Source organism: Gracilinanus agilis, chromosome 1 (assembly GCF_016433145.1).
Source record: "Gracilinanus agilis isolate LMUSP501 chromosome 1, AgileGrace, whole genome shotgun sequence".
NCBI lineage: Eukaryota > Metazoa > Chordata > Mammalia > Didelphimorphia > Didelphidae > Gracilinanus > Gracilinanus agilis.
This window is the reverse complement of record NC_058130.1, coordinates 544,616,919-544,625,629: the sequence shown is the minus strand read 5'-3', so window position 1 is coordinate 544,625,629 and position 8,711 is coordinate 544,616,919. Positions and strand designations below refer to the sequence as shown.

The following is an 8,711-nucleotide window of genomic DNA, read 5'->3' as shown; positions in this document are numbered from 1 at the left end:
CCTTGAGATCATATTCCAGAAGACAAACGAAATAGGTTTAGGGGCAGCTAGGTGGCTGAATGGATAAAGAGCCATGCCTGGAGATGGGAGGTCTTGGGTTCAAATCTGAAATCAGACACATCTTAACTATGTGACCCTGGGCAAGTCACTTAACTTCAATTGTTCTTCTGCCTTGGAATCAATACTTAATATAGATTCTAAGATATTTTTGTTTTTGTTTTTAATGATGTAGGTTCAAAGACAAGAAGAACATGCAGGAAAACTGAGTATAGAACTATAGAGGAAAATGAATCTTTAATGAAATGGAGAACTTCCATGTGTTCCTGATAAAAAGACAATGGAGAAAATTTATTTTATTTTTATTGTCATGCAAAACACACTTCCATATTGGTCATTGTAGTAAAAGCAAACTCCTACATTACCAAAACCCCCAAATAAAACCAAAGATATACTGATGTGAAAGATGACTCCAACAGTTATTTCTCTGGAGGTGGCTAGCACTCCCTGTCATAAGTCTTTCAGATTGTCCCAGATCATTGCATTGCTAAGAGTAGTCAAGTTTCCACAGATAATTTTTATCCAATATTGCTTTTGTTGTGTATAATGTTCTCCCAGTTTTGCATATTTTGCTCTGCATTAGTTCCTGCAGATCTTTCCACTTTTTTCTGAGATCATCTTGCTTATCATTTCTTATAGCACAATAGTACCATCACTAACATGTATAGCAATTTGTTCAGCCATTCCCCAATTGATGGATATCCCCTTATTTTCTAATTCTTTGCCACTACAAAAAGAGCCACTATAAATATTTTTGTACAAGTAGGTCCTTCTCCCCTTTTTTATTATCTCTTTGGAATACAGACCTAGTAGTGGTATTACCAGATCAAAGGGTATGCACCATCCATTAGGCATAATTCCAAATTGCCTTACAGAATGGTTGGATCAGTTTACAACTCAACCAATAATGCATTAGTGTCCTGATTTTGCCACATCCCCTCCAACATTTACCAGTTTCCTTTACTGCCATGTTAGCTGATCTGATAGTGTGTACCTCAGTGCCATTTTAATTTGCATTTCTCTAATCAAGAATGATTTAGAACATTTTTATATGATTATTGATGGCTTTGATTTCTTCACCTGAAAATTGCTTTTTCATATCCTTTGACCATTTGTCAGTTGGCTTGTATTCTTATAAATTTGACTTAGTTCTTTTCTTTATAAATTTGAGAAATTAGATCTTCAAAACTATTCATTTTACATCTTATAATGCTCTCCATCCCTTGTTTGGCTATAAATTCTTCCCTTCTCCAAAGATCCCCTAATTTAGTTATGCTATCATTCTTTATATCTAAATCATATATCCATTTTGACCTTTCCTTGGTGTAGCATGTGAGATATTAATCTATACCTAGGTTCTATTATATAATTTTTCAATTTTCCCAACAGTTTTTGTTAAATAGTGAGTTCTTATTCCAAAAGCTGGGATCTTTGGGTTTATCAAACATTAGGTTGCTTAGGTCATTTAATGGAGAAACTTTGAGGTACAAACAAAGGAATGAAGAGAAACAAAATTATAAAAGTTAGTAAACAATGATAAGGGACTAAATAAGGATAAAATGCTCCCATTCTAATATGGAAAGATGATATTTTTGTCTTTTTTTGTCTCTAACATCTGCAGTGTTCATAGAAAGAACCTCATTTAGACATAAAAACTAGGAGTGGTTCTGTTATAGCTTGATCTTAAAAGAATGGAAAGGAAGGGGAGGGGGAGGGGAAAAGGGAAAGGAAAATTAGGAGAAATTATCTCACATAATTGAGGCAAATAATGAAAAGTCAACTAGAAGACATATCTCTTCATACATTTGTACCTCATTTTCAGAAAGACTCTGCATTTAGGAGATATGCTAACAAAGTCCAAAAAACAAAAACACACATACACATATATGTATATATTTATGTACATTCATATACATATGCTTATTTCTATATATGTATAGATCTGTTTATATATGCATAGTCATGTGTGTATATTATTTTGCACCCCTAATCTTGCATCTCTTTATGTGGAGGTGGGCAATGTGTTTCAATCATTCATTAATCCTCTGAAATTGCAGTTGGTCAAGTCATTGCTCAAAGTTCCTAATTCTTTCAAAGCTATTTGTCTTCATAATATTGTTGTCACTATACAAATGTTTCTCTTGATTCTGCTTACTTCACATTGCATCAGTTTATACAAGTCTCCCTAGGTTTCTCTGAAACCATCCTTTTTATTATTTTGTGTCTAAGACATCTATAGCCCACCTTCTGTTCAACCATTTCCCAACTGATGGATAATCTCTCAGATTCTGAATCTTTGCTGGTTCAAAAAAGAACTACAAATATTTTTGTACATCCATAGTTGGATTTTGTTTTACCCAAAATTAACTTCTCCATTAATCTGCCCTATTCTAATTTCTTCTTTTTATCTTTCCCCTTTCTCTCCTATTTCTCTCTTAAGTGAAATTTGAAAGTCAACATAAACAAAGAGAAGAAAGTGGGAGGAAGCAGCTGGCACTTGAACTTCACTCTCATCTGAACTGATAAAAAGAGGGAAGAATACACACGCACAGAGTTGAATAGATTTTATTTATGAAGAAAATACAAGGGAAAGGAGAGGAGAGGGAATGGGAGAGAGAATAAATTAAAGGAGGAATTAGTTCTCAATAAACAAAATTCTATGGCTATGCAAAAATATTTAAAGTTCTTTTTGAGGTGATGAAGAATGGGAATCTAAGGGGGGTGCCCATAAATTGGGGGACATTAAAAACAGTTATGGCATATAAATGTAATGTAACTCTATTGTGTGGAACTTTTATTAATATAATGACCAACTTGGATTCTAGTGGACTAGAAGACATATCTCTTCATACATTTGTACCTCATCTTCAGAAAGACTCTAAGTTTAGGAGATAATTAAAAAAAAAGACATAGTTAACTGATTGCATGTTGGTAATGGGTTTTGTTCCTTGGGTTATTTGTGGGTAGGTTTAGAGTATGAGAAGGTGGATCTTGGCTGAGTAAAACTATGTACACGAACATACACAACACGCACATACATTTGTGTGCGTGTTTGAACCTTGAGAACATCTGATCAATGACCAACCACAATTCCAGAGGACTCATGGTGAAACGTATTGCCCGCCTCCTTACAGATAGGTGATAGACCTGGAACTTGGTCAATGAGAAATTTTATTTTACTTGACTACACATTCTTTTTTTTTAAATTTTGCTTAAATTTTTATTTTTAAGTAGGGAAAAATCACATAATTTAACCCAATTTAGTTGCAAGTTCCTTAGCTTTTGCCTTTTCCAGCTTGGCAATACGAGCCACTGATTTGGGACCCAGGACATTGCCACCCCAGTGGCGATGATCTCATCATATCTGTCATTGTAATTCATTGTAATTAGTTTTGATGGCCTCTACCAGCTTAGCCAGGGCTCCCTTATCTTCCGGGTTAACCTGTGTGAAGGCAATGCTTGTGCAAGTCTTTCTGTGAACCAGTTGACCCAATCTGGCTTTACCTTTGATAATACAGTAAGGAACCCCCATTTTTCGGCACAAGGCAGGTAGGAAAACCACAAGCTCAATGGGATCCACATCATGTGCAATCACTACCAACTGTGCTTTCTTGTTTTCTACCAGGGTAGTAACAGTGTTAACACCTGCTCTGAGGACAGGTGGTCTCTTAGTAGGGGCATCCCCCTTGCCTGCAGCTTTTTGTTCAGCCCGAGCCAGCAGCCTTTGCTTCTTTTCTTGCTTTGTCTCAGGTCTGTATTTGTGAGCCAGTTTAAGCAGCTGAGTAGCTGTCTGATGGTCCAAAGCCTGGGTAAATTGGTTGATTGCTGGTGGCACCTTCAATCGCTTATAAAGGATAGACCTTTGACGCTGCAGTCTAATGTATCAAGGCCATTTCACAAAGCTGGTGGGATCCCTTTTGGGCTGGATATCCTGACCAATGCCAAAATTCTTGGGACGCTTTTCAAACAAAGGATTGACCACTTTCTTGGCCTCTTGCTTTTTTACAACAGCAGGGGCCGGGGCCACCTTCTTCCCCTTGGCCTTCTTTCCCTTGGGCATCTTGGCTGGCAGAACGAGCTATACATTCTTATAAGAAAAGTTTTTTTTTTTCTTGTTGTTTTTGTTGTCTTTTTCCAATGAGGGTAAGGAAGAAAGTGGAATGGAGAGAAGGCTGGTCTTTGAAAATAAAATAAAACATCTTAAAAGACAAGATTATAAGGTTTATTTAGTGGCCTCTCTGGGGGATATTATGCAATAAAGATGGGGTGCTATTGACATGCTCATTTGTGGAGTGACTGGGATGGTCCTAGGATAAAAAAAAAAAAGAAGACTGGGAGAAGGTCAAGAGAAGGACCTGGGGCTAAATACAGTAGAAACAGTAACTCAGAAATCTACTTATTTTTAGCCTCAGGATGAAGGATGAGGTTGAAATGAGCAGAGGAATTGGAGAAGTTCTAGGTACAGGGAAGCCCTGAGCATAATTTTTGGAGCAGAATCAAACTAGAGCAGGAGCACACTTTTTTTTTTGGAGGATAAAGGACCCTGGATGACCCTTGAAGAAGAGAAAGGGAAAGAAAGGGTAAGCGGAATAGGATAGTGTGATCCTTCTGTCTAGTTCCTAGAGCAGCTGTGGCATTACAAGGGATTTTTATGATATTCATGGAGTTCTATTTCTAATGCATCAGAAATGTTACAGTGAAATGACAGGAGTCAAGGTGATTTGGGCTCCCTGTTCCCTTTGGATTACACGTACTAGACAACTACCTATGAGTTTTACTTTACGGTTCCACCCCAACAGGTACTCTGGCTGGGGAGGTATGCCTCCAGCACTTCCAGCTGAAAGAGAAGACAGCATCACAAGCCTGGTGTAGGTATAGGGTGAGGGGTGGGGAGATAGGCAAGAGGTAGTCCAGAAAGAAAAGAAACAGCGATGGTATCTAGACAGGACTGAAAGGAGAGTTATGGGCCATAACACCCTCGTAACACAGAAAGGATATTAAGATGTGGGGATAGACAATGCAACATTCACTGGCTGAGGCATCAAAATGAAGGCTAGAAAGTTTCATCAGAGATAGCTTCCAGATGATACTTTCTAATATTCTGCCATATGCTTTAATGGACAATCTCCTTCTCCCAAAATATTGAGAAGCTGATGGAAAACTGCATATTTGACATCCAGTCTACCGTGGCATCCAGGGAAGGGCAGTCATCTGGGGATAGAGGACTTTTGCTACTTAATTCAATTCCTTGCTAGTTGCTTTGCATTCTGCTTTATTCAAATGTGCTTTTTTGGCTATGATTTTCCGTGTCTCATTCTGGCATGGTCTGGCAGGGTTGCACCTAGGGAGATAAATGAGGTCAAGAATGATTTGTAAGGCTCTCTGTCTGGTCTGTGTAAACTTGGAGTGAAGATTCTGGGCCAAGGGCTAGCTTTTCCATTTCTAATTAGGTGAGGCAGCTCGATAGAGCACTGGACCTGGAGTTAGGAAGACCTGAATTCAAATCTAGACTCAGACATTTACTAATTGTGACTTTGAACAAGTTACTTGATTTCTGCTTTAATCCATTGGAGAAGGAAATGGCAAATCACTCAAATATTTTTGCCAAGAAAACTCCATGGACAGTATTAATGTCACAAACCATGACTGAATATGATTCCAACTGTTCCTCCTCAGTCATTGAATTCTTTCTTTCTGATTATTGCAAAATTTTTCCTTAACTTGGTAGCTCTGGATTATGGCTATACTCTTCTGGAGAATTTTCATCTATGGGTTTCTTTCAGAAGATGATAGGTCAATTCTTTCTAGTTCCATTTTGCCCTCTGACTCTAAGAGATCTGGACATTTTTCCTTTAAGATTTCTTGAAATATGATGTTTAGGTTCTTTTGTTGTTGTTGTTGTTGTTTGGTCATGGCTTTCAGATAGTTCAATGATTTAAAAAATTTTTTTTCCACCTCTATTTGGTTTTCAGGTCAATTGTTTTGGTATGAGATATACTTTACATTTCCTTCTATTTTTTCAGTCTTTCAACTTTGTTTTCATAACTCTTATTGTTCTATGGTGTCAATGGTTTCTATTAAGTCCACCTGAATTTTCAGGGAGTTTGTTATTTGGGGATGGTTTTGCACCTCTTATACCAATCTGTTTAATTTCTTCAATTCTTTCTTCCACATCTCTCATTTCTTTTTCAAATTTTTTCCTCTAGAACTCTTATTTCATTTATTAAAAAAATTATACTCTTGTTTTATCTTTTCTAGAAATTCTGATTGAACTTGTACCCAAGCTATGTTTTTCTTTTTCTTTTTTTAATGTATAATTCCATCATTTCTTTCTTTTTTCTTTTTTTAATTTTCTTTTTTAGAAAAAAATTTTTCCATGGTTACATGATTCACGTTCTTACTCTCCCCTCCACCCCCATAATCGATGTGCATTTCCACTGGTTTCTTCATGTGTCATCGATCAAGATCTATTTCCATATTATTGATAATTGCACTGGGGTGGTCGTTTAGTCTATATCCCCAATCATGTCCCCATCAACCCATATGTTCAAGCAGTTGCTTTTCTTTAAGGCTTTGCTTATCGATGTTTTATAGTCATTCTCTTCTGGATTTGTCTTGAGCAGCCCTAGTTTTTTAGTGGTGAGATTCTTTTCTGACTTTTTTTAAACCCTTACCTTCCACCTTAGAAACAATACTATGTATTGGTCCTAAGGCAGAAGAGTGGTAAGGGTGGGCAATGGGAGCTAAGTGACTTGCCCAAGGTCACACCACTAGGAAGTGTTTGAGGCCAGATTTGAACCTAGGACAGCCTGTCTCTAGGCCTGGCTCTCAATCCACTGAGACACTCAGCTGCCCCCCTGTACAAATGCATTATTTTTTTCCTAAACCCTTACCTTCTGTCTTGGAATCACTACTGTGTATTGGTTCCAAGGCAGAAAAGTGGTAATGGCTAGGCAATGAGGGTCAAGTGACTTGCCCAGGGTCACACAGCTGGGAAGTGTCTGAGGCCGGGTTTGAACCTAGGACCTCCTGTCTCTAGGCCTGGCTCTCAATCCACTGAGCTACCCAGCTGCCCCCTCTTTTTTCTGACTTTAGACTTTATGTTAGGACCAGGCTCTGTGCACTTCTAGAGAAAAGTCTGAAATAGTTGTTTTGTTGCTTTCTTGAGAGTATTGAATAGTATATTATATATATGTATATAATATAGTATTCCAGGATTTTAGGGACAGCTCAGGCCTAGGACCTGCAAGCTTTTAATACTCCTTAAGTGGTCTGATAAAGGACAAAGTCTGAATCCTACCCAGCCCTGGCCTGAACTTTGCAATCTCTAGTCCAGGGAGCCTGTAGCTGGAATCAGCCCCTACCCCGCATTTGAGAAACTGCTGGTTCAGAGTGGCAGAACTTTAGTCTTCCCTTGATCCGAGACTCCTGTCCTGGTTATTCCTCTTCAAGCTTCAGACTAGGCTGGCGTCTACTCCACTCCTGGAACCTGAGCCCCATCATTGCCTTGATTCTGACCTGGGAACAGCTCCTGACTTTGGACCAGCAGCGTCCTCCGTCTGCCCTTGATCCGTGCCTGGGACTTGAGAGCGAGTGGCAGAGCTGCCCATTGGCTCCTCTTACCATAGGCTGGGCTGCTTCCTATGGTTCTGGAGCCTCCTCTTGCCCTGGTTCCCAGCCTCTCTGTGTTCTGGGGTGCTCCATGGTGGGCCCCTGGCCGCACGTTCTCCCCACTGCCCACACGTCTCTCTTTGTCTCCCTGTACTGAACTGAAATAGAAAAGGAATGGGATCACGGGACTCAAACATCATTCTTTTATTAATACCATTATTTAAGTTTATGATTTTTCCTAATGCTGAATTAGTCTCGTATTTCTGGTATAGATTCATAGTCATAGTGGAAAAAAATGTTGAATACATTACAATAGTCACTTGGCTAATATTTTACTTAATAGTTTGGCAGCCCTCCATTAATGACCTATTGTTTTATTTCTCTGTGTAACAGGTCAAAGAGACCTCAGGCATTAGAAGCATCACCAGCCCGCACTGCTCAATGGAACCATGATTCAAATTCTCTAGTCACCCAAGCAGGGGCTTTTTGTTTGGCTGCTCAGCTAGTGAGTGTGCATACAAAAGGTCCAGTGGCTCTGCTGCTCACTCTCACTCCTCATCTGGGCTGTGGCCTGCTCTGTGTGTGGGGGAGCCTCGTGTCTTTTCTCACTCAGAGCCGCCATGAAATTGGTCGACATATGGCCTCCTGGGGAACAAGGCTGTCTTGTTTGTGTTTCCATTCCTTTGGCACAAAGTCTTATGATATTTCTCTTCTCTTCTCTTTTTTCCTTTTTTCTTTTCTTTTCTTTTCTTTTCTTTTCTTTTCTTTTCTTTTCTTCTATTCTTTCCTTTTCTTCTCTTCTTTTCTTCTTTCCTCTTCTTCTTTTCTTTTCTTTTCTCTTGTTTTTCTCTTCTCTTCTCTTCTCCTTTCTTTTCTCTTTTCTTTTTCTCTTCTCTCTTCTCTTCTCCTTTTCTTTTCTCTCTTCTCTTCTTCTTTCCTCTTCTTTTCTTCTCTTTTCTCTTCTCTCCTTTTCTCTTCTTTTCTTCTTTCCTCTTTTTCTTTTCTTCTTTTCTCTTCTCTTCTCTTTTCTATTGTTTTCTCTT

The 8,711-nt window shown here is 38.7% G+C and overlaps 1 pseudogene; it reads right to left on the bottom strand.

The window, feature by feature from the left end:
• Positions 1 to 3,307: 3,307 nt before the first annotated feature.
• Positions 3,308 to 4,117, bottom strand: LOC123231750 (annotated as a pseudogene).
• Positions 4,118 to 8,711: the final 4,594 nt, after the last annotated feature.